Genomic DNA, 26342 nt, shown 5'->3' with positions numbered 1-26342 from the left:
GGCTAGCTGGCTAGCCAGCAAGCAGGTAGCAATGAAAGTAGGAATCTTTCTTTTTAACCCTGTAAGGGGGTGGTGCACTGTACCCGAAGATACTGCCATATCGGGTCAATGCATAGGGCGACGGAAGCAAGCTTCGAAATCGGCCCCCGTTCTCAAAAATCCATTTAATATATGGTCCCCAGATAGGGGACGTATCAGATATTAAACTGATAAGAACAGATACTACACTTGATCTTAGCCAAAAGGCCGAGAAGCGATAACCGTGAAAGGGGCGGGCCCAACAAGGTGCCCTTCATGGGCACTATCACTGCTTGCTGTCAGGGAGGCTGCCAGACAATTTTCCATGCACACTCTGGGCTGGGGGGCAGTCAACCACCAGTACACACAGCAGAACCTAAACCCATACCATTATTGCTAAGCAGCAAGACAGGGGCCCATTGCACTCCCACGGGGCCTTTTTAAATGCAATCCATAACCCGGATTTGCCAGGAACCCTTCTTACTCCTCCTACTTGCATGTGACACTGGGCTTAGGATCTGCATAGGAAACACACACACAAGCACACACCTACCTTTGTTGCCTGCAGATGCCTCCTTGGCTGTCCCCAAACGGTATCAAACCAACACCCACGGGAAGCTGTAAGCATAGAGGACATGCCTGCACCCCATTGGACTTACCTGTGTGGGTTAAACCCGGGTTATTTGACAACCTATGGCGGTGATGGTTCTGCTCAGGCAGAGCAGTGCTGATGCTCCTCATAAAGCTGTCGCTGCTGTGAAGGTTCTAGGTGACATCACAAATCCCTATGGTTACATACACAACAAAGCTGGGTTGTTGTTGTTTACACTCTGCAAGGCCTGTGGAAGTGAGTGACATCATAGCACTGTAGTTCTGAGGGTTCTAGATGGATGCAACAATCTCCTGTTGCTTCTATGAAGGCCATAATAGACGACATCACCAAACAGCTCCATAGTCACATACACAGCAAAGGAGAGATGTTGTTTACACCTAGTGATGTCAGTGGTATTGAGTGACATCACAGCACAGTGCTAAGGCTCCTGGGCCTGGACACAGCAGCGGCTGCAATATCTCAACGGAGAATACGTTTATATATATGTGTGTGTGTGTGCGCGTATATATATATATATATATATATATATATATATATTTCTCCGCCGAAATCACTTTTAAACCCATTTCCACCTTTTTTTCCCTTCTCTTCCTCTTACTTTTTTTTCACGTTTTTTTACGTTTTTCTCCTTTTCGCCTCTTTTCTGGGCGTATTATTCTTCTTTTTCTTCTTTTTTTTCGTCTAATGCATACCCCATCAGTGCAGCAATGCTTATTCAATACCGCCAGCAGATGGAGACACTGGGGGATAATTTTCTAAGGATTTATACTGATTTTTCCTGTCTGAATTTGTCGCACAGAAAGTTGCAGGCCAAATATGTGTGACATTTCTGCGACTTTAGCTTCTAGAGCATTTTTACAACATTATACATAGGTGCTGAATACATAAAAAGCGACTGTTCAGCGACAGACAAGTCGCATCGGCTGAAAGTAGGCCAGAATGTCAGTCCATGTTGGAGCAGGTTTAGATACAGTCTAAAGTATAGATCTCAAAGTCTGTGCACAGAATTTAGCAAGGGCCTCGCACCTTCTGATGCATCAGGTAGGTGCACAATAGCATAGCCTAACCCTCTGTACTTTGGTCTATATTGATGCGGGACATAGACAGCCAGCTGATGACCAATCCATTAGTGCAATGGATGGCTGGAAGCATTTGTCTTTGCCTTTGCAATACCACAGAAGCAATGCATGGTCAATGTACAGCAATGACACACCTGTGTGAACAGCCAGGAGACCCCCCCCCCCCCCCCCCCATGTTATGTTACATAGTTACATAGTTAGTACGGTCGAAAAAAGACATATGTCCATCAAGTTCAACCAGGGAATTAAGGGGTAGGGGTGTGGCGCGATATTGGGGAAGGGATGAGATTTTATATTTCTTCATAAGCATTAATCTTATTTTGTCAATTAGGAACATTCAGCACCCACCCGCTATCAAGGCAGCTGCCTATCATGTCATGCCCTACCTGCACAGGTGTGCTGGCTACTCAAATGATCCAATTAAGGAGGCCATTTAGTCAGCAGCAGCAGAAGTCCTGTGCCTGGACGCTCCAACAGCGGCCAGACACAAGCAGAAGCAGAAGCAGCAGAAGCAGCAGCAGCACCACCTTTTGTTTTTTGGCTGCAGCAGCAGCAAGGCCCACAGGGCTGGCTAGCTGGCTAGCCAGCAAGCAGGTAGCAATGAAAGTAGGAATCTTTCTTTTTAACCCTGTAAGGGGGTGGTGCACTGTACCCGAAGATACTGCCATATCGGGTCAATGCATAGGGCGACGGAAGCAAGCTTCGAAATCGGCCCCCGTTCTCAAAAATCCATTTAATATATGGTCCCCATATAGGGGACGTATCAGATATTAAACTGATAAGAACAGATACTACACTTGATCTTAGCCAAAAGGCCGAGAAGCGATAACCGTGAAAGGGGCGGGCCCAACAAGGTGCCCTTCATGGGCACTATCACTGCTTGCTGTCAGGGAGGCTGCCAGACAATTTTCCATGCACACTCTGGGCTGGGGGGCAGTCAACCACCAGTACACACAGCAGAACCTAAACCCATACCATTATTGCTAAGCAGCAAGACAGGGGCCCATTGCACTCCCACGGGGCCTTTTTAAATGCAATCCATAACCCGGATTTGCCAGGAACCCTTCTTACTCCTCCTACTTGCATGTGACACTGGGCTTAGGATCTGCATAGGAAACACACACACAAGCACACACCTACCTTTGTTGCCTGCAGATGCCTCCTTGGCTGTCCCCAAACGGTATCAAACCAACACCCACGGGAAGCTGTAAGCATAGAGGACATGCCTGCACCCCATTGGACTTACCTGTGTGGGTTAAACCCGGGTTATTTGACAACCTATGGCGGTGATGGTTCTGCTCAGGCAGAGCAGTGCTGATGCTCCTCATAAAGCTGTCGCTGCTGTGAAGGTTCTAGGTGACATCACAAATCCCTATGGTTACATACACAACAAAGCTGGGTTGTTGTTGTTTACACTCTGCAAGGCCTGTGGAAGTGAGTGACATCATAGCACTGTAGTTCTGAGGGTTCTAGATGGATGCAACAATCTCCTGTTGCTTCTATGAAGGCCATAATAGACGACATCACCAAACAGCTCCATAGTCACATACACAGCAAAGGAGAGATGTTGTTTACACCTAGTGATGTCAGTGGTATTGAGTGACATCACAGCACAGTGCTAAGGCTCCTGGGCCTGGACACAGCAGCGGCTGCAATATCTCAACGGAGAATACGTTTATATATATGTGTGTGTGTGCGCGTATATATATATATATATATATATATATATATATATATATATATATTTCTCCGCCGAAATCACTTTTAAACCCATTTCCACCTTTTTTTCCCTTCTCTTCCTCTTACTTTTTTTTCACGTTTTTTTACGTTTTTCTCCTTTTCGCCTCTTTTCTGGGCGTATTATTCTTCTTTTTCTTCTTTTTTTTCGTCTAATGCATACCCCATCAGTGCAGCAATGCTTATTCAATACCGCCAGCAGATGGAGACACTGGGGGATAATTTTCTAAGGATTTATACTGATTTTTCCTGTCTGAATTTGTCGCACAGAAAGTTGCAGGCCAAATATGTGTGACATTTCTGCGACTTTAGCTTCTAGAGCATTTTTACAACATTATACATAGGTGCTGAATACATAAAAAGCGACTGTTCAGCGACAGACAAGTCGCATCGGCTGAAAGTAGGCCAGAATGTCAGTCCATGTTGGAGCAGGTTTAGATACAGTCTAAAGTATAGATCTCAAAGTCTGTGCACAGAATTTAGCAAGGGCCTCGCACCTTCTGATGCATCAGGTAGGTGCACAATAGCATAGCCTAACCCTCTGTACTTTGGTCTATATTGATGCGGGACATAGACAGCCAGCTGATGACCAATCCATTAGTGCAATGGATGGCTGGAAGCATTTGTCTTTGCCTTTGCAATACCACAGAAGCAATGCATGGTCAATGTACAGCAATGACACACCTGTGTGAACAGCCAGGAGACCCCCCCCCCCCCCATGTTATGTTACATAGTTACATAGTTAGTACGGTCGAAAAAAGACATATGTCCATCAAGTTCAACCAGGGAATTAAGGGGTAGGGGTGTGGCGCGATATTGGGGAAGGGATGAGATTTTATATTTCTTCATAAGCATTAATCTTATTTTGTCAATTAGGAACATTCAGCACCCACCCGCTATCAAGGCAGCTGCCTATCATGTCATGCCCTACCTGCACAGGTGTGCTGGCTACTCAAATGATCCAATTAAGGAGGCCATTTAGTCAGCAGCAGCAGAAGTCCTGTGCCTGGACGCTCCAACAGCGGCCAGACACAAGCAGAAGCAGAAGCAGCAGAAGCAGCAGCAGCACCACCTTTTGTTTTTTGGCTGCAGCAGCAGCAAGGCCCACAGGGCTGGCTAGCTGGCTAGCCAGCAAGCAGGTAGCAATGAAAGTAGGAATCTTTCTTTTTAACCCTGTAAGGGGGTGGTGCACTGTACCCGAAGATACTGCCATATCGGGTCAATGCATAGGGCGACGGAAGCAAGCTTCGAAATCGGCCCCCGTTCTCAAAAATCCATTTAATATATGGTCCCCAGATAGGGGACGTATCAGATATTAAACTGATAAGAACAGATACTACACTTGATCTTAGCCAAAAGGCCGAGAAGCGATAACCGTGAAAGGGGCGGGCCCAACAAGGTGCCCTTCATGGGCACTATCACTGCTTGCTGTCAGGGAGGCTGCCAGACAATTTTCCATGCACACTCTGGGCTGGGGGGCAGTCAACCACCAGTACACACAGCAGAACCTAAACCCATACCATTATTGCTAAGCAGCAAGACAGGGGCCCATTGCACTCCCACGGGGCCTTTTTAAATGCAATCCATAACCCGGATTTGCCAGGAACCCTTCTTACTCCTCCTACTTGCATGTGACACTGGGCTTAGGATCTGCATAGGAAACACACACACAAGCACACACCTACCTTTGTTGCCTGCAGATGCCTCCTTGGCTGTCCCCAAACGGTATCAAACCAACACCCACGGGAAGCTGTAAGCATAGAGGACATGCCTGCACCCCATTGGACTTACCTGTGTGGGTTAAACCCGGGTTATTTGACAACCTATGGCGGTGATGGTTCTGCTCAGGCAGAGCAGTGCTGATGCTCCTCATAAAGCTGTCGCTGCTGTGAAGGTTCTAGGTGACATCACAAATCCCTATGGTTACATACACAACAAAGCTGGGTTGTTGTTGTTTACACTCTGCAAGGCCTGTGGAAGTGAGTGACATCATAGCACTGTAGTTCTGAGGGTTCTAGATGGATGCAACAATCTCCTGTTGCTTCTATGAAGGCCATAATAGACGACATCACCAAACAGCTCCATAGTCACATACACAGCAAAGGAGAGATGTTGTTTACACCTAGTGATGTCAGTGGTATTGAGTGACATCACAGCACAGTGCTAAGGCTCCTGGGCCTGGACACAGCAGCGGCTGCAATATCTCAACGGAGAATACGTTTATATATATGTGTGTGTGTGCGCGTATATATATATATATATATATATATATATATATATTTCTCCGCCGAAATCACTTTTAAACCCATTTCCACCTTTTTTTCCCTTCTCTTCCTCTTACTTTTTTTTCACGTTTTTTTACGTTTTTCTCCTTTTCGCCTCTTTTCTGGGCGTATTATTCTTCTTTTTCTTCTTTTTTTTCGTCTAATGCATACCCCATCAGTGCAGCAATGCTTATTCAATACCGCCAGCAGATGGAGACACTGGGGGATAATTTTCTAAGGATTTATACTGATTTTTCCTGTCTGAATTTGTCGCACAGAAAGTTGCAGGCCAAATATGTGTGACATTTCTGCGACTTTAGCTTCTAGAGCATTTTTACAACATTATACATAGGTGCTGAATACATAAAAAGCGACTGTTCAGCGACAGACAAGTCGCATCGGCTGAAAGTAGGCCAGAATGTCAGTCCATGTTGGAGCAGGTTTAGATACAGTCTAAAGTATAGATCTCAAAGTCTGTGCACAGAATTTAGCAAGGGCCTCGCACCTTCTGATGCATCAGGTAGGTGCACAATAGCATAGCCTAACCCTCTGTACTTTGGTCTATATTGATGCGGGACATAGACAGCCAGCTGATGACCAATCCATTAGTGCAATGGATGGCTGGAAGCATTTGTCTTTGCCTTTGCAATACCACAGAAGCAATGCATGGTCAATGTACAGCAATGACACACCTGTGTGAACAGCCAGGAGACCCCCCCCCTCCCCCCCCCATGTTATGTTACATAGTTACATAGTTAGTACGGTCGAAAAAAGACATATGTCCATCAAGTTCAACCAGGGAATTAAGGGGTAGGGGTGTGGCGCGATATTGGGGAAGGGATGAGATTTTATATTTCTTCATAAGCATTAATCTTATTTTGTCAATTAGGAACATTCAGCACCCACCCGCTATCAAGGCAGCTGCCTATCATGTCATGCCCTACCTGCACAGGTGTGCTGGCTACTCAAATGATCCAATTAAGGAGGCCATTTAGTCAGCAGCAGCAGAAGTCCTGTGCCTGGACGCTCCAACAGCGGCCAGACACAAGCAGAAGCAGAAGCAGCAGAAGCAGCAGCAGCACCACCTTTTGTTTTTTGGCTGCAGCAGCAGCAAGGCCCACAGGGCTGGCTAGCTGGCTAGCCAGCAAGCAGGTAGCAATGAAAGTAGGAATCTTTCTTTTTAACCCTGTAAGGGGGTGGTGCACTGTACCCGAAGATACTGCCATATCGGGTCAATGCATAGGGCGACGGAAGCAAGCTTCGAAATCGGCCCCCGTTCTCAAAAATCCATTTAATATATGGTCCCCAGATAGGGGACGTATCAGATATTAAACTGATAAGAACAGATACTACACTTGATCTTAGCCAAAAGGCCGAGAAGCGATAACCGTGAAAGGGGCGGGCCCAACAAGGTGCCCTTCATGGGCACTATCACTGCTTGCTGTCAGGGAGGCTGCCAGACAATTTTCCATGCACACTCTGGGCTGGGGGGCAGTCAACCACCAGTACACACAGCAGAACCTAAACCCATACCATTATTGCTAAGCAGCAAGACAGGGGCCCATTGCACTCCCACGGGGCCTTTTTAAATGCAATCCATAACCCGGATTTGCCAGGAACCCTTCTTACTCCTCCTACTTGCATGTGACACTGGGCTTAGGATCTGCATAGGAAACACACACACAAGCACACACCTACCTTTGTTGCCTGCAGATGCCTCCTTGGCTGTCTCCAAACGGTATCAAACCAACACCCACGGGAAGCTGTAAGCATAGAGGACATGCCTGCACCCCATTGGACTTACCTGTGTGGGTTAAACCCGGGTTATTTGACAACCTATGGCGGTGATGGTTCTGCTCAGGCAGAGCAGTGCTGATGCTCCTCATAAAGCTGTCGCTGCTGTGAAGGTTCTAGGTGACATCACAAATCCCTATGGTTACATACACAACAAAGCTGGGTTGTTGTTGTTTACACTCTGCAAGGCCTGTGGAAGTGAGTGACATCATAGCACTGTAGTTCTGAGGGTTCTAGATGGATGCAACAATCTCCTGTTGCTTCTATGAAGGCCATAATAGACGACATCACCAAACAGCTCCATAGTCACATACACAGCAAAGGAGAGATGTTGTTTACACCTAGTGATGTCAGTGGTATTGAGTGACATCACAGCACAGTGCTAAGGCTCCTGGGCCTGGACACAGCAGCGGCTGCAATATCTCAACGGAGAATACGTTTATATATATGTGTGTGTGTGCGCGTATATATATATATATATATATATATATATATATATATATATATATATTTCTCCGCCGAAATCACTTTTAAACCCATTTCCACCTTTTTTTCCCTTCTCTTCCTCTTACTTTTTTTTCACGTTTTTTTACGTTTTTCTCCTTTTCGCCTCTTTTCTGGGCGTATTATTCTTCTTTTTTTTCGTCTAATGCATACCCCATCAGTGCAGCAATGCTTATTCAATACCGCCAGCAGATGGAGACACTGGGGGATAATTTTCTATGGATTTATACTGATTTTTCCTGTCTGAATTTGTCGCACAGAAAGTTGCAGGCCAAATATGTGTGACATTTCTGCGACTTTAGCTTCTAGAGCATTTTTACAACATTATACATAGGTGCTGAATACATAAAAAGCGACTGTTCAGCGACAGACAAGTCGCATCGGCTGAAAGTAGGCCAGAATGTCAGTCCATGTTGGAGCAGGTTTAGATACAGTCTAAAGTATAGATCTCAAAGTCTGTGCACAGAATTTAGCAAGGGCCTCGCACCTTCTGATGCATCAGGTAGGTGCACAATAGCATAGCCTAACCCTCTGTACTTTGGTCTATATTGATGCGGGACATAGACAGCCAGCTGATGACCAATCCATTAGTGCAATGGATGGCTGGAAGCATTTGTCTTTGCCTTTGCAATACCACAGAAGCAATGCATGGTCAATGTACAGCAATGACACACCTGTGTGAACAGCCAGGAGACCCCCCCCCCCCATGTTATGTTACATAGTTACATAGTTAGTACGGTCGAAAAAAGACATATGTCCATCAAGTTCAACCAGGGAATTAAGGGGTAGGGGTGTGGCGCGATATTGGGGAAGGGATGAGATTTTATATTTCTTCATAAGCATTAATCTTATTTTGTCAATTAGGAACATTCAGCACCCACCCGCTATCAAGGCAGCTGCCTATCATGTCATGCCCTACCTGCACAGGTGTGCTGGCTACTCAAATGATCCAATTAAGGAGGCCATTTAGTCAGCAGCAGCAGAAGTCCTGTGCCTGGACGCTCCAACAGCGGCCAGACACAAGCAGAAGCAGAAGCAGCAGAAGCAGCAGCAGCACCACCTTTTGTTTTTTGGCTGCAGCAGCAGCAAGGCCCACAGGGCTGGCTAGCTGGCTAGCCAGCAAGCAGGTAGCAATGAAAGTAGGAATCTTTCTTTTTAACCCTGTAAGGGGGTGGTGCACTGTACCCGAAGATACTGCCATATCGGGTCAATGCATAGGGCGACGGAAGCAAGCTTCGAAATCGGCCCCCGTTCTCAAAAATCCATTTAATATATGGTCCCCAGAAAGGGGACGTATCAGATATTAAACTGATAAGAACAGATACTACACTTGATCTTAGCCAAAAGGCCGAGAAGCGATAACCGTGAAAGGGGCGGGCCCAACAAGGTGCCCTTCATGGGCACTATCACTGCTTGCTGTCAGGGAGGCTGCCAGACAATTTTCCATGCACACTCTGGGCTGGGGGGCAGTCAACCACCAGTACACACAGCAGAACCTAAACCCATACCATTATTGCTAAGCAGCAAGACAGGGGCCCATTGCACTCCCACGGGGCCTTTTTAAATGCAATCCATAACCCGGATTTGCCAGGAACCCTTCTTACTCCTCCTACTTGCATGTGACACTGGGCTTAGGATCTGCATAGGAAACACACACAAGCACACACCTACCTTTGTTGCCTGCAGATGCCTCCTTGGCTGTCCCCAAACGGTATCAAACCAACACCCACGGGAAGCTGTAAGCATAGAGGACATGCCTGCACCCCATTGGACTTACCTGTGTGGGTTAAACCCGGGTTATTTGACAACCTATGGCGGTGATGGTTCTGCTCAGGCAGAGCAGTGCTGATGCTCCTCATAAAGCTGTCGCTGCTGTGAAGGTTCTAGGTGACATCACAAATCCCTATGGTTACATACACAACAAAGCTGGGTTGTTGTTGTTTACACTCTGCAAGGCCTGTGGAAGTGAGTGACATCATAGCACTGTAGTTCTGAGGGTTCTAGATGGATGCAACAATCTCCTGTTGCTTCTATGAAGGCCATAATAGACGACATCACCAAACAGCTCCATAGTCACATACACAGCAAAGGAGAGATGTTGTTTACACCTAGTGATGTCAGTGGTATTGAGTGACATCACAGCACAGTGCTAAGGCTCCTGGGCCTGGACACAGCAGCGGCTGCAATATCTCAACGGAGAATACGTTTATATATATGTGTGTGTGTGCGCGTATATATATATATATATATATATATATATATATATATATATATATATATATATATATATTTCTCCGCCGAAATCACTTTTAAACCCATTTCCACCTTTTTTTCCCTTCTCTTCCTCTTACTTTTTTTTCACGTTTTTTTACGTTTTTCTCCTTTTCGCCTCTTTTCTGGGCGTATTATTCTTCTTTTTTTTCGTCTAATGCATACCCCATCAGTGCAGCAATGCTTATTCAATACCGCCAGCAGATGGAGACACTGGGGGATAATTTTCTATGGATTTATACTGATTTTTCCTGTCTGAATTTGTCGCACAGAAAGTTGCAGGCCAAATATGTGTGACATTTCTGCGACTTTAGCTTCTAGAGCATTTTTACAACATTATACATAGGTGCTGAATACATAAAAAGCGACTGTTCAGCGACAGACAAGTCGCATCGGCTGAAAGTAGGCCAGAATGTCAGTCCATGTTGGAGCAGGTTTAGATACAGTCTAAAGTATAGATCTCAAAGTCTGTGCACAGAATTTAGCAAGGGCCTCGCACCTTCTGATGCATCAGGTAGGTGCACAATAGCATAGCCTAACCCTCTGTACTTTGGTCTATATTGATGCGGGACATAGACAGCCAGCTGATGACCAATCCATTAGTGCAATGGATGGCTGGAAGCATTTGTCTTTGCCTTTGCAATACCACAGAAGCAATGCATGGTCAATGTACAGCAATGACACACCTGTGTGAACAGCCAGGAGACCCCCCCCCTCCCCCCCCCCATGTTATGTTACATAGTTACATAGTTAGTACGGTCGAAAAAAGACATATGTCCATCAAGTTCAACCAGGGAATTAAGGGGTAGGGGTGTGGCGCGATATTGGGGAAGGGATGAGATTTTATATTTCTTCATAAGCATTAATCTTATTTTGTCAATTAGGAACATTCAGCACCCACCCGCTATCAAGGCAGCTGCCTATCATGTCATGCCCTACCTGCACAGGTGTGCTGGCTACTCAAATGATCCAATTAAGGAGGCCATTTAGTCAGCAGCAGCAGAAGTCCTGTGCCTGGACGCTCCAACAGCGGCCAGACACAAGCAGAAGCAGAAGCAGCAGAAGCAGCAGCAGCACCACCTTTTGTTTTTTGGCTGCAGCAGCAGCAAGGCCCACAGGGCTGGCTAGCTGGCTAGCCAGCAAGCAGGTAGCAATGAAAGTAGGAATCTTTCTTTTTAACCCTGTAAGGGGGTGGTGCACTGTACCCGAAGATACTGCCATATCGGGTCAATGCATAGGGCGACGGAAGCAAGCTTCGAAATCGGCCCCCGTTCTCAAAAATCCATTTAATATATGGTCCCCAGATAGGGGACGTATCAGATATTAAACTGATAAGAACAGATACTACACTTGATCTTAGCCAAAAGGCCGAGAAGCGATAACCGTGAAAGGGGCGGGCCCAACAAGGTGCCCTTCATGGGCACTATCACTGCTTGCTGTCAGGGAGGCTGCCAGACAATTTTCCATGCACACTCTGGGCTGGGGGGCAGTCAACCACCAGTACACACAGCAGAACCTAAACCCATACCATTATTGCTAAGCAGCAAGACAGGGGCCCATTGCACTCCCACGGGGCCTTTTTAAATGCAATCCATAACCCGGATTTGCCAGGAACCCTTCTTACTCCTCCTACTTGCATGTGACACTGGGCTTAGGATCTGCATAGGAAACACACACACAAGCACACACCTACCTTTGTTGCCTGCAGATGCCTCCTTGGCTGTCCCCAAACGGTATCAAACCAACACCCACGGGAAGCTGTAAGCATAGAGGACATGCCTGCACCCCATTGGACTTACCTGTGTGGGTTAAACCCGGGTTATTTGACAACCTATGGCGGTGATGGTTCTGCTCAGGCAGAGCAGTGCTGATGCTCCTCATAAAGCTGTCGCTGCTGTGAAGGTTCTAGGTGACATCACAAATCCCTATGGTTACATACACAACAAAGCTGGGTTGTTGTTGTTTACACTCTGCAAGGCCTGTGGAAGTGAGTGACATCATAGCACTGTAGTTCTGAGGGTTCTAGATGGATGCAACAATCTCCTGTTGCTTCTATGAAGGCCATAATAGACGACATCACCAAACAGCTCCATAGTCACATACACAGCAAAGGAGAGATGTTGTTTACACCTAGTGATGTCAGTGGTATTGAGTGACATCACAGCACTGTGCTAAGGCTCCTGGGCCTGGACACAGCAGCGGCTGCAATATCTCAACGGAGAATACGTTTATATATATGTGTGTGTGTGCGCGTATATATATATATATATATATATATATATATATATATATATATATATTCTCCGCCGAAATCACTTTTAAACCCATTTCCACCTTTTTTTCCCTTCTCTTCCTCTTACTTTTTTTTCAAGTTTTTTTACGTTTTTCTCCTTTTCGCCTCTTTTCTGGGCGTATTATTCTTCTTTTTCTTCTTTTTTTTCGTCTAATGCATACCCCATCAGTGCAGCAATGCTTATTCAATACCGCCAGCAGATGGAGACACTGGGGGATAATTTTCTAAGGATTTATACTGATTTTTCCTGTCTGAATTTGTCGCACAGAAAGTTGCAGGCCAAATATGTGTGACATTTCTGCGACTTTAGCTTCTAGAGCATTTTTACAACATTATACATAGGTGCTGAATACATAAAAAGCGACTGTTCAGCGACAGACAAGTCGCATCGGCTGAAAGTAGGCCAGAATGTCAGTCCATGTTGGAGCAGGTTTAGATACAGTCTAAAGTATAGATCTCAAAGTCTGTGCACAGAATTTAGCAAGGGCCTCGCACCTTCTGATGCATCAGGTAGGTGCACAATAGCATAGCCTAACCCTCTGTACTTTGGTCTATATTGATGCGGGACATAGACAGCCAGCTGATGACCAATCCATTAGTGCAATGGATGGCTGGAAGCATTTGTCTTTGCCTTTGCAATACCACAGAAGCAATGCATGGTCAATGTACAGCAATGACACACCTGTGTGAACAGCCAGGAGACCCCCCCCCCCCCCATGTTATGTTACATAGTTACATAGTTAGTACGGTCGAAAAAAGACATATGTCCATCAAGTTCAACCAGGGAATTAAGGGGTAGGGGTGTGGCGCGATATTGGGGAAGGGATGAGATTTTATATTTCTTCATAAGCATTAATCTTATTTTGTCAATTAGGAACATTCAGCACCCACCCGCTATCAAGGCAGCTGCCTATCATGTCATGCCCTACCTGCACAGGTGTGCTGGCTACTCAAATGATCCAATTAAGGAGGCCATTTAGTCAGCAGCAGCAGAAGTCCTGTGCCTGGACGCTCCAACAGCGGCCAGACACAAGCAGAAGCAGAAGCAACAGAAGCAGCAGCAGCACCACCTTTTGTTTTTTGGCTGCAGCAGCAGCAAGGCCCACAGGGCTGGCTAGCTGGCTAGCCAGCAAGCAGGTAGCAATGAAAGTAGGAATCTTTCTTTTTAACCCTGTAAGGGGGTGGTGCACTGTACCCGAAGATACTGCCATATCGGGTCAATGCATAGGGCGACGGAAGCAAGCTTCGAAATCGGCCCCCGTTCTCAAAAATCCATTTAATATATGGTCCCCAGATAGGGGACGTATCAGATATTAAACTGATAAGAACAGATACTACACTTGATCTTAGCCAAAAGGCCGAGAAGCGATAACCGTGAAAGGGGCGGGCCCAACAAGGTGCCCTTCATGGGCACTATCACTGCTTGCTGTCAGGGAGGCTGCCAGACAATTTTCCATGCACACTCTGGGCTGGGGGGCAGTCAACCACCAGTACACACAGCAGAACCTAAACCCATACCATTATTGCTAAGCAGCAAGACAGGGGCCCATTGCACTCCCACGGGGCCTTTTTAAATGCAATCCATAACCCGGATTTGCCAGGAACCCTTCTTACTCCTCCTACTTGCATGTGACACCGGGCTTAGGATCTGCATAGGAAACACACACACAAGCACACACCTACCTTTGTTGCCTGCAGATGCCTCCTTGGCTGTCCCCAAACGGTATCAAACCAACACCCACGGGAAGCTGTAAGCATAGAGGACATGCCTGCACCCCATTGGACTTACCTGTGTGGGTTAAACCCGGGTTATTTGACAACCTATGGCGGTGATGGTTCTGCTCAGGCAGAGCAGTGCTGATGCTCCTCATAAAGCTGTCGCTGCTGTGAAGGTTCTAGGTGACATCACAAATCCCTATGGTTACATACACAACAAAGCTGGGTTGTTGTTGTTTACAGTCTGCAAGGCCTGTGGAAGTGAGTGACATCATAGCACTGTAGTTCTGAGGGTTCTAGATGGATGCAACAATCTCCTGTTGCTTCTATGAAGGCCATAATAGACGACATCACCAAACAGCTCCATAGTCACATACACAGCAAAGGAGAGATGTTGTTTACACCTAGTGATGTCAGTGGTATTGAGTGACATCACAGCACAGTGCTAAGGCTCCTGGGCCTGGACACAGCAGCGGCTGCAATATCTCAACGGAGAATACGTTTATATATATGTGTGTGTGTGCGCGTATATATATATATATATATATATATATATATATATATATATATTTCTCCGCCGAAATCACTTTTAAACCCATTTCCACCTTTTTTTCCCTTCTCTTCCTCTTACTTTTTTTTCACGTTTTTTTACGTTTTTCTCCTTTTCGCCTCTTTTCTGGGCGTATTATTCTTCTTTTTCTTCTTTTTTTTCGTCTAATGCATACCCCATCAGTGCAGCAATGCTTATTCAATACCGCCAGCAGATGGAGACACTGGGGGATAATTTTCTAAGGATTTATACTGATTTTTCCTGTCTGAATTTGTCGCACAGAAAGTTGCAGGCCAAATATGTGTGACATTTCTGCGACTTTAGCTTCTAGAGCATTTTTACAACATTATACATAGGTGCTGAATACATAAAAAGCGACTGTTCAGCGACAGACAAGTCGCATCGGCTGAAAGTAGGCCAGAATGTCAGTCCATGTTGGAGCAGGTTTAGATACAGTCTAAAGTATAGATCTCAAAGTCTGTGCACAGAATTTAGCAAGGGCCTCGCACCTTCTGATGCATCAGGTAGGTGCACAATAGCATAGCCTAACCCTCTGTACTTTGGTCTATATTGATGCGGGACATAGACAGCCAGCTGATGACCAATCCATTAGTGCAATGGATGGCTGGAAGCATTTGTCTTTGCCTTTGCAATACCACAGAAGCAATGCATGGTCAATGTACAGCAATGACACACCTGTGTGAACAGCCAGGAGACCCCCCCCCCCCCCCCCCATGTTATGTTACATAGTAACATAGTTAGTACGGTCGAAAAAAGACATATGTCCATCAAGTTCAACCAGGGAATTAAGGGGTAGGGGTGTGGCGCGATATTGGGGAAGGGATGAGATTTTATATTTCTTTATAAGCATTAATCTTATTTTGTCAATTAGGAACATTCAGCACCCACCCGCTATCAAGGCAGCTGCCTATCATGTCATGCCCTACCTGCACAGGTGTGCTGGCTACTCAAATGATCCAATTAAGGAGGCCATTTAGTCAGCAGCAGCAGAAGTCCTGTGCCTGGACGCTCCAACAGCGGCCAGACACAAGCAGAAGCAGAAGCAGCAGAAGCAGCAGCAGCACCACCTTTTGTTTTTTGGCTGCAGCAGCAGCAAGGCCCACAGGGCTGGCTAGCTGGCTAGCTGGCTAGCCAGCAAGCAGGTAGCAATGAAAGTAGGAATCTTTCTTTTTAACCCTGTAAGGGGGTGGTGCACTGTACCCGAAGATACTGCCATATCGGGTCAATGCATAGGGCGACGGAAGCAAGCTTCGAAATCGGCCCCCGTTCTCAAAAATCCATTTAATATATGGTCCCCAGATAGGGGACGTATCAGATATTAAACTGATAAGAACAGATACTACACTTGATCTTAGCCAAAAGGCCGAGAAGCGATAACCGTGAAAGGGGCGGGCCCAACAAGGTGCCCTTCATGGGCACTATCACTGCTTGCTGTCAGGGAGGCTGCCAGACAATTTTCCATGCACACTCTGGGCTGGGGGGCAGTCAACCACCAGTACACACAGCAGAACCTAAACCCATACCATTATTGCTAAGCAGCAAGACAGGGGCCCATTGCACTCCCACGGGGCCTTTTTAAATGCAATCCATAACCCGGATTTGCCAGGAACCCTTCTTACTCCTCCTACTTGCATGTGACACCGGGCTTAGGATCTGCATAGGAAACACACACACAAGCACACACCTACCTTTGTTGCCTGCAGATGCCTCCTTGGCTGTCCCCAAACGGTATCAAACCAACACCCACGGGAAGCTGTAAGCATAGAGGACATGCCTGCACCCCATTGGACTTACCTGTGTGGGTTAAACCCGGGTTATTTGACAACCTATGGCGGTGATGGTTCTGCTCAGGCAGAGCAGTGCTGATGCTCCTCATAAAGCTGTCGCTGCTGTGAAGGTTCTAGGTGACATCACAAATCCCTATGGTTACATACACAACAAAGCTGGGTTGTTGTTGTTTACACTCTGCAAGGCCTGTGGAAGTGAGTGACATCATAGCACTGTAGTTCTGAGGGTTCTAGATGGATGCAACAATCTCCTGTTGCTTCTATGAAGGCCATAATAGACGACATCACCAAACAGCTCCATAGTCACATACACAGCAAAGGAGAGATGTTGTTTACACCTAGTGATGTCAGTGGTATTGAGTGACATCACAGCACAGTGCTAAGGCTCCTGGGCCTGGACACAGCAGCGGCTGCAATATCTCAACGGAGAATACGTTTATATATATGTGTGTGTGTGCGCGTATATATATATATATATATATATATATATATATATATATATATATTTCTCCGCCGAAATCACTTTTAAACCCATTTCCACCTTTTTTTCCCTTCTCTTCCTCTTACTTTTTTTTCACGTTTTTTTACGTTTTTCTCCTTTTCGCCTCTTTTCTGGGCGTATTATTCTTCTTTTTCTTCTTTTTTTTCGTCTAATGCATACCCCATCAGTGCAGCAATGCTTATTCAATACCGCCAGCAGATGGAGACACTGGGGGATAATTTTCTAAGGATTTATACTGATTTTTCCTGTCTGAATTTGTCGCACAGAAAGTTGCAGGCCAAATATGTGTGACATTTCTGCGACTTTAGCTTCTAGAGCATTTTTACAACATTATACATAGGTGCTGAATACATAAAAAGCGACTGTTCAGCGACAGACAAGTCGCATCGGCTGAAAGTAGGCCAGAATGTCAGTCCATGTTGGAGCAGGTTTAGATACAGTCTAAAGTATAGATCTCAAAGTCTGTGCACAGAATTTAGCAAGGGCCTCGCACCTTCTGATGCATCAGGTAGGTGCACAATAGCATAGCCTAACCCTCTGTACTTTGGTCTATATTGATGCGGGACATAGACAGCCAGCTGATGACCAATCCATTAGTGCAATGGATGGCTGGAAGCATTTGTCTTTGCCTTTGCAATACCACAGAAGCAATGCATGGTCAATGTACAGCAATGACACACCTGTGTGAACAGCCAGGAGACCCCCCCCCCCCCCCATGTTATGTTACATAGTTACATAGTTAGTACGGTCGAAAAAAGACATATGTCCATCAAGTTCAACCAGGGAATTGAGGGGTAGGGGTGTGGCGCGATATTGGGGAAGGGATGAGATTTTATATTTCTTCATAAGCATTAATCTTATTTTGTCAATTAGGAACATTCAGCACCCACCCGCTATCAAGGCAGCTGCCTATCATGTCATGCCCTACCTGCACAGGTGTGCTGGCTACTCAAATGATCCAATTAAGGAGGCCATTTAGTCAGCAGCAGCAGAAGTCCTGTGCCTGGACGCTCCAACAGCGGCCAGACACAAGCAGAAGCAGCAGAAGCAGCAGCAGCACCACCTTTTGTTTTTTGGCTGCAGCAGCAGCAAGGCCAACAGGGCTGGCTAGCTGGCTAGCCAGCAAGCAGGTAGCAATGAAAGTAGGAATCTTTCTTTTTAACCCTGTAAGGGGGTGGTGCACTGTACCCGAAGATACTGCCATATCGGGTCAATGCATAGGGCGACGGAAGCAAGCTTCGAAATCGGCCCCCGTTCTCAAAAATCCATTTAATATATGGTCCCCAGATAGGGGACGTATCAGATATTAAACTGATAAGAACAGATTTTTTTTTTTTTTTTTTCCTCAGTTACAGACTATTGTTCAAGCGATCATCAGGTCACCTACCAAAACTCATCACTTCTAAACAAAGTCTGAAAAAACATCATGCGGAAAAATATCTCAATAAGAAAACTATAAGAGAAGCACAAATTCAAAACCTTGATCAGGATACTTACAACTTTCTCCATTCCTTGTATCTCCAAATCTTTTCAGCCTCTTCCTCTCCCATTCTCTTCTTGTCAAATAGAAAAATAATAAACAACCTTCCAAAAAAAAGTCTCTTCAACTCCCTTGGAGAAATACACACATTTTTAAAAACAAGCAGGTTTCTAGAATCCCATAAAACTTCTTTAAAAACAGAAAATACAATCCAGCTTTCACGTGTGTCCTCTCTCCTGCTAAAATCCTGACCAATAAAAATCTTCTCAAAATTAAAATCAACATATCCCGTGATTGCAGAAAAAAACCTCTGTAGAAGCATAAAAAATTCTCTTGCATAAAAACAGTTCCAAAATAAGTGCACTGTATCCTCCCTGCCTCCACAACCCTCTCTTGGACATTTCTCGCTCACTCTTATTCCTCGTCCATTCAGGAAAGCTCTGGTTGGGAGGCAGCCATGAAAAGTCATCCAGTTTACATCTCTCTGTCTATTGGATAATCCTCTAACATTAAAAAGATTCCAGATCTTCACAGACTGAGCAGTAGTGCAGAATGGTACTTCATATAATCTCTCATTTTTTCTTATTTCATTTTCAATTTTCTTTTTCTCAGGTTTTCCCAGGGAACTCAAACCAAATTGATCACTGAAAGATCTGAGAACCACATAGAAGGTAGGTATAACTTGCGCTATTGGTCTCCTCAGATCCTTCTCACACCAGCCCCATTTGGAAAACAACCATCCTGCCAAATACCTGCTCATGTCTGCCACCCAATTATTGCACTGAGACACTTTATAAATTAAAAGAAAGTAATGAGTCTTTAAAAACAGATTAATATCCGGGAAATTATATCCGCCTTTCTTCACGCTCTTCATCACTTCCTCCCTCTTCATCTTTTCCATCTTTGAACCCCAGAAAAAAATAAACAACTTCCTTGTCATCCTTCTGGTCCATAATTTGCCGGGTGGGAAAACCATTGCAGTATATAATAGTAGTGGCAAAATTACTGCCTTTAAAATCAGAACTTTACCTTTAAGGGACAAGTTTCTCAATTTCCAAAAAGATAATTTCTTCTCTATCTTCTCCTCCAACTTCTCATAACTTTTCCCTCCTTTTAGATTTTTTTCAAAAACAACCCCTAACACTTCAATATCTTCCTTCTCATCCACGCCATCCACCACCACTTTTCCTTGCTTTCCAAAATTACTCAATTGGCACTTCCCCCAATTGACTTTCATACCAGCAATACAACAAAAAATCTTTACATGCAAATTCACTCTATTAAGATCAGCTTGGGAAGTGCAAGTAAAAACCACATCATCCATGTAACTTAAAACCTTCAAATTCCTTCCATTACTTCCCAGGATAAAAACACCACTCACACATTTGTCCTTCTGTACATTTTTGAGCAAGGCCTCAATGACACAAATGAATAAAATTGGGGAGAGTGGGCATCCCTGTCGTACTCCTGATAAAATATTAAAACCCGGCCCCACATGTCCATTGACTAAAATCTGACTTGTTGCCCCATAATAAAAACTTTTAATCACAAACAGTAGCTTCTCAGGAATACCCATATGCTTTAAAACCATAAACAAAAAATCATGAGCAACTCTGTCATAAGCTTTTTCAAAATCAATGGATTCCACAAAAAGTGCATTCTTATTAAAATTACTATAATAAATAGAGTCTCTTAAAACTAATAAATTATCAGTTATTCTCCTATTTGGCACTGCACAAACTTGGTATTCTCCAACAAGGTGCTCAACTATGTCACTCATCCTGTTCGCCACAATCTTTGCAATGATCTTATAATCTGTATTCAATAATGTGATCGGCCTCCAGTTTTTCAAATCTCTTTCATCACCTTTCTTATGTATCAAGGTAATAACTCCTTTCTTCATAGACTCCGCTAAAATACCTGAGTTAAAAACATATTGCACCACCCGTGTAAAATCTTGCTTTAAAATATGCCAAAAAACTGAATAAAACTCAAAGGGGAGGCCATCACAGCCCGGTGTCTTCCCTTTCGCTGTCTTGTCCAGAGCCTGCTTGATCTCCCCTTCACAAACTTCCTCAATTAAAAATGCACTTTTTCCTTCAGGGACATTATTCTCTAAAATATTACAATAATCATTCATCTCCGTCTCACTGGCTCTGCTCTTATTACTAAAAAGTGTTTCATAAAATCTGCCAATCTCCTTCACCATCTCATCACCAACAACTTCCCCTGTAGGAGTTAAAACAGACTTAAAAACACCCCTAGCATTAAAACATTTTTTAAAGAAATATCTTGTACATTGTTCATTTTCCTCCAAATGTTGAACTTTGGATTTAAAAACAATATTTCTACCTCTTTCCAACAACCTGTTCTTCATCTCAATTTTCACCTTCTCAATTTCCTCCTCCACCTCCACACCAACATGTTTAAACTTAAAGAGAGTTTCTAAACGTGAGATAAGCCTTTCATAACCCCTCCTCTTTTCTTGTGCCCTCCTTATGCAAATGAACTTAAAATACTTAGCAAACTCACTTTTTGCCCAATCCCACCAAGCTAAAACATTACTAAAAACAGATTGTTTAGAAGTACAAGATAAAAAAAAATCTTTAAAACCGGCCATTACTTCTTCATCTTCTAATAGACTTACATTTAATTTCCAGAGCCCTCTACCAAAATGAAAGGACTCTGCAATACTTATTTCTGCCGACACCATCTTATGATCTGAGAAAGTTGACATCATTTGATTGCACCGGACCACCTTAATCCCCTCAGAGACAAGAATGTAATCAATCCGGGATTTACAGCGGCCACTATCTGATATATAGGTGTATCTTTCATCAGTGCTAACCATCAGTCCAACATCAGAATAATGTAAGTCTTGAATAATTTGGTTTAAAACATTTGAAGTAATATCAGTTCTAACCTTAGCAGAGCTCTCACGATCATTGACGGATCTAATGCAGTTAAAATCACCAACAATAATAGTACCATCACGACCAGGAATAAAAAGTTTAAGAGACTCTAAAAATAACACACGTGCCTGTTTTTCTGCTGGCGCATATACATTAAAAACTCTCATTCTCTGGCCTAAAAACTGAAAATTTAAAACCATACAACGACCTGGTACTAAAACTTGGCAATTTAAAACTTTAATGTCCCTGTTACACAATAAAATCCCCACACCTTCATTTTTATTCTCTGTGCATGTAGACCAAAAAGACTGCCCTCTCTTCCATTCATCTACATAAGGTGCAGACTTAATTGCACACTCCTGTAAACAAAATATATCTCCCTTCACATTCTCCAAAAAATCAAAAACTGCTGCTCTTCTGATGGTTGTTCCTATACTCCGAACATTAAGAGTAGCCACAACCAATGCCATTAAAAAGGAAAGAAGGCAATCCATTTTCTTAACATCCATTTTAACTAGAAGTTAGTATTCTGACCTTCAACCTTCCTTAGCAGCATCCCATAGCAATCAGGCGACCCCACTTGAGAGTCCCTGTCCATCATTTTCTCACCTCCATACACAGGATCCGTCTGATCCCCTGACCAACTCCCTTTCTTACACCTTTTACTTTTACCTTGAAAGCCTCCATTTGCATCTTCATCTTCATCTTCCCCCTCCTCCTCCTCCTTCTCCTCCTCTTCAGATGTTACATTCTCCTCCCCACTAATCACCCTCTGCCCAGGTGTTAGGGATCTCTCACTCTCATTCTCCTGAAACTCCATCCCCTCCTCCTCCCCCACCACTGGGTTTGGGCATTCAAAATCCTCAATTGTTTCTTCACATGGGGGAACCTCCCTACACACAGTCTCCACACTCTCCACCACTTTCTCTTTTTTCCCTTTACGTGCTTTCTTCTTACTGACCTCAGTAAACTCTTCACCAACACCAGTCTCCTCACAATGCACACCAGTGGAGTCACCCTCCTCCCCTTTTCCAGATTTTTCCTGAGTATTCATGTGCTGCACTGTCACACCTGCTGCACTCCCTTTTACAGAGTTCTCGTCAATCACCTGAGTCACCTCAGCATTCACACCAAAAACACGTGGAAATGGCCTTTCTCCTCTTTCCTCTCTTCTATTTCCTGCTGCGTCAGCATAGCTCATTTTCTTTCTATACCATAAACTGCATCCTCTAGCCAAATGCTCCTCACTACCACAGATATCACACGTTTTCTTCTCAGTACATTCACCCGAGTTGTGACCTGATTTCCCACAATTCCTGCAGCATACTCCTTGCTCAGGGCAAGACTCCTGTACATGTCCATAAGCGTGACAACGTCTACAGTACTGCAACTGTCCTTCATAAAAACAAAAACCTCTTTCTCCTCCAATAGAAAATACCTGTGGTATACTCTTCCTTCCCTCTTCCATTCCTTCGTCCTTTTTAAATTTTACAACAAATTTCCTTTTACAATTAAAGTACCCATGTCTGTTCTTGAGTCTTCCAAGAAATTTAACTTCATCACAATATCGGTACAAAAAATTGGTCACCATCTCATCCGAAACCTTCGGGTTGTACATATGGACTATAACAACCTTAGACATATTCATGAATAATGGCTCCACTTTCACCTTACTCATTATAGCTGGCTCATTCCTCCTCTTCATCACTTCTAAGTCCATGTAGACCCTCTGGCAAACCTCAGAATCATAAAAGGTTATATCGTAAATCCCTTGCCTAGGGAAGTCTTGCATAGCGATTACATGCCATACCTGAAGGTACTGGAGCTTGCGAAGAATCTCCAGCACAACTTGATCCAATCCAATCGTCCCCCGGTGTTCGCCAGGAACGTAAATCCGCACCGTATCCTCGAGTCCTCGAGTCCTCTCTCCGCTCATTTTTGCAGGTTAAGATACCCACTATCGCAACCCAGTAACAATCCAGGGCCCCCCCGCAAAAGAGGGCCCCGATCACCACCCCTTCCGACTCCTACCCTGCCCGGTAAACCGCACAGGATCTTAGCCAAAAGGCCGAGAAGCGATAACCGTGAAAGGGGCGGGCCCAACAAGGTGCCCTTCATGGGCACTATCACTGCTTGCTGTCAGGGAGACTGCCAGACAATTTTCCATGCACACTCTGGGCTGGGGGGCAGTCAACCACCAGTACACACAGCAGAACCTAAACCCATACCATTATTGCTAAGCAGCAAGACAGGGGCCCATTGCACTCCCACGGGGCCTTTTTAAATGCAATCCATAACCCGGACTTGCCAGGAACCCTTCTTACTCCTCCTACTTGCATGTGACACTGGGCTTAGGATCTGCATAGGAAACACACACACAAGCACACACCTACCTTTGTTGCCTGCAGATGCCTCCTTGGCTGTCCCCAAACGGTATCAAACCAACACCCACGGGAAGCTGTAAGCATAGAGGACATGCCTGCACCCCATTGGACTTACCTGTGTGGGTTAAACCCGGGTTATTTGACAACCTATGGCGGTGATGGTTCTGCTCAGGCAGAGCAGTGCTGATGCTCCTCATAAAGCTGTCGCTGCTGTGAAGGTTCTAGGTGACATCACAAATCCCTATGGTTACATACACAACAAAGCTGGGTTGTTGTTGTTTACACTCTGCAAGGCCTGTGGAAGTGAGTGACATCATAGCACTGTAGTTCTGAGGGTTCTAGATGGATGCAACAATCTCCTGTTGCTTCTATGAAGGCCATAATAGACGACATCACCAAACAGCTCCATAGTCACATACACAGCAAAGGAGAGATGTTGTTTACACCTAGTGATGTCAGTGGTATTGAGTGACATCACAGCACAGTGCTAAGGCTCCTGGGCCTGGACACAGCAGCGGCTGCAATATCTCAACGGAGAATACGTTTATATATATGTGTGTGTGTGCGCGTATATATATATATATATATATATATATATATATATATATATATATTCTCCGCCGAAATCACTTTTAAACCCATTTCCACCTTTTTTTCCCTTCTCTTCCTCTTACTTTTTTTTCACGTTTTTTTAAGTTTTTCTCCTTTTCGCCTCTTTTCTGGGCGTATTATTCTTCTTTTTCTTCTTTTTTTTCGTCTAATGCATACCCCATCAGTGCAGCAATGCTTATTCAATACCGCCAGCAGATGGAGACACTGGGGGATAATTTTCTAAGGATTTATACTGATTTTTCCTGTCTGAATTTGTCGCACAGAAAGTTGCAGGCCAAATATGTGTGACATTTCTGCGACTTTAGCTTCTAGAGCATTTTTACAACATTATACATAGGTGCTGAATACATAAAAAGCGACTGTTCAGCGACAGACAAGTCGCATCGGCTGAAAGTAGGCCAGAATGTCAGTCCATGTTGGAGCAGGTTTAGATACAGTCTAAAGTATAGATCTCAAAGTCTGTGCACAGAATTTAGCAAGGGCCTCGCACCTTCTGATGCATCAGGTAGGTGCACAATAGCATAGCCTAACCCTCTGTACTTTGGTCTATATTGATGCGGGACATAGACAGCCAGCTGATGACCAATCCATTAGTGCAATGGATGGCTGGAAGCATTTGTCTTTGCCTTTGCAATACCACAGAAGCAATGCATGGTCAATGTACAGCAATGACACACCTGTGTGAACAGCCAGGAGACCCCCCCCCCCCCCCCCCATGTTATGTTACATAGTTACATAGTTAGTACGGTCGAAAAAAGACATATGTCCATCAAGTTCAACCAGGGAATTAAGGGGTAGGGGTGTGGCGCGATATTGGGGAAGGGATGAGATTTTATATTTCTTCATAAGCATTAATCTTATTTTGTCAATTAGGAACATTCAGCACCCACCCGCTATCAAGGCAGCTGCCTATCATGTCATGCCCTACCTGCACAGGTGTGCTGGCTACTCAAATGATCCAATTAAGGAGGCCATTTAGTCAGCAGCAGCAGAAGTCCTGTGCCTGGACGCTCCAACAGCGGCCAGACACAAGCAGAAGCAGAAGCAGAAGCAGCAGAAGCAGCAGCAGCACCACCTTTTGTTTTTTGGCTGCAGCAGCAGCAAGGCCCACAGGGCTGGCTAGCTGGCTAGCCAGCAAGCAGGTAGCAATGAAAGTAGGAATCTTTCTTTTTAACCCTGTAAGGGGGTGGTGCACTGTACCCGAAGATACTGCCATATCGGGTCAATGCATAGGGCGACGGAAGCAAGCTTCGAAATCGGCCCCCGTTCTCAAAAATCCATTTAATATATGGTCCCCAGATAGGGGACGTATCAGATATTAAACTGATAAGAACAGATACTACACTTGATCTTAGCCAAAAGGCCGAGAAGCGATAACCGTGAAAGGGGCGGGCCCAACAAGGTGCCCTTCATGGGCACTATCACTGCTTGCTGTCAGGGAGGCTGCCAGACAATTTTCCATGCACACTCTGGGCTGGGGGGCAGTCAACCACCAGTACACACAGCAGAACCTAAACCCATACCATTATTGCTAAGCAGCAAGACAGGGGCCCATTGCACTCCCACGGGGCCTTTTTAAATGCAATCCATAACCCGGACTTGCCAGGAACCCTTCTTACTCCTCCTACTTGCATGTGACACTGGGCTTAGGATCTGCATAGGAAACACACACACAAGCACACACCTACCTTTGTTGCCTGCAGATGCCTCCTTGGCTGTCCCCAAACGGTATCAAACCAACACCCACGGGAAGCTGTAAGCATAGAGGACATGCCTGCACCCCATTGGACTTACCTGTGTGGGTT

At 44.9% G+C, this 26342-nt stretch overlaps 10 non-coding genes across 10 annotated transcripts; all 10 read right to left on the bottom strand.

The window, feature by feature from the left end:
* Nucleotides 1–67: 67 nt before the first annotated feature.
* LOC130314117 (U2 spliceosomal RNA) lies at nucleotides 68–258 on the bottom strand. The gene has a single exon (XR_008861862.1). It is a non-coding gene; the product is annotated as a U2 spliceosomal RNA (small nuclear RNA).
* Nucleotides 259–2346: 2088 nt separating this feature from the next.
* On the bottom strand, nucleotides 2347–2537 carry LOC130314131 (U2 spliceosomal RNA). The gene has a single exon (XR_008861875.1). It is a non-coding gene; the product is annotated as a U2 spliceosomal RNA (small nuclear RNA).
* A 2091-nt stretch (nucleotides 2538–4628) lies between these two features.
* Nucleotides 4629–4819, bottom strand: LOC130314116 (U2 spliceosomal RNA). Its single transcript, XR_008861861.1, has one exon. It is a non-coding gene; the product is annotated as a U2 spliceosomal RNA (small nuclear RNA).
* Nucleotides 4820–6905: 2086 nt separating this feature from the next.
* On the bottom strand, nucleotides 6906–7096 carry LOC130314143 (U2 spliceosomal RNA). Its single transcript, XR_008861884.1, has one exon. It is a non-coding gene; the product is annotated as a U2 spliceosomal RNA (small nuclear RNA).
* Nucleotides 7097–9178: 2082 nt separating this feature from the next.
* Nucleotides 9179–9369, bottom strand: LOC130314133 (U2 spliceosomal RNA). The gene has a single exon (XR_008861877.1). It is a non-coding gene; the product is annotated as a U2 spliceosomal RNA (small nuclear RNA).
* Nucleotides 9370–11469: 2100 nt separating this feature from the next.
* LOC130314142 (U2 spliceosomal RNA) lies at nucleotides 11470–11660 on the bottom strand. Its single transcript, XR_008861883.1, has one exon. It is a non-coding gene; the product is annotated as a U2 spliceosomal RNA (small nuclear RNA).
* Nucleotides 11661–13752: 2092 nt separating this feature from the next.
* Nucleotides 13753–13943, bottom strand: LOC130314139 (U2 spliceosomal RNA). The gene has a single exon (XR_008861881.1). It is a non-coding gene; the product is annotated as a U2 spliceosomal RNA (small nuclear RNA).
* Nucleotides 13944–16044: 2101 nt separating this feature from the next.
* On the bottom strand, nucleotides 16045–16235 carry LOC130314127 (U2 spliceosomal RNA). The gene has a single exon (XR_008861871.1). It is a non-coding gene; the product is annotated as a U2 spliceosomal RNA (small nuclear RNA).
* Nucleotides 16236–18321: 2086 nt separating this feature from the next.
* On the bottom strand, nucleotides 18322–18521 carry LOC130314140 (U2 spliceosomal RNA). The gene has a single exon (XR_008861882.1). It is a non-coding gene; the product is annotated as a U2 spliceosomal RNA (small nuclear RNA).
* A 7200-nt stretch (nucleotides 18522–25721) lies between these two features.
* On the bottom strand, nucleotides 25722–25912 carry LOC130314114 (U2 spliceosomal RNA). The gene has a single exon (XR_008861860.1). It is a non-coding gene; the product is annotated as a U2 spliceosomal RNA (small nuclear RNA).
* Between the last annotated feature and the right edge of the window lie 430 nt (nucleotides 25913–26342).

This window comes from Hyla sarda, unplaced genomic scaffold, assembly GCF_029499605.1.
Source record: "Hyla sarda isolate aHylSar1 unplaced genomic scaffold, aHylSar1.hap1 scaffold_1806, whole genome shotgun sequence".
In the NCBI taxonomy this organism is placed as follows: Eukaryota; Metazoa; Chordata; class Amphibia; order Anura; family Hylidae; genus Hyla; species Hyla sarda.
This window is presented reverse-complemented; position numbering and strand designations above follow the sequence as displayed.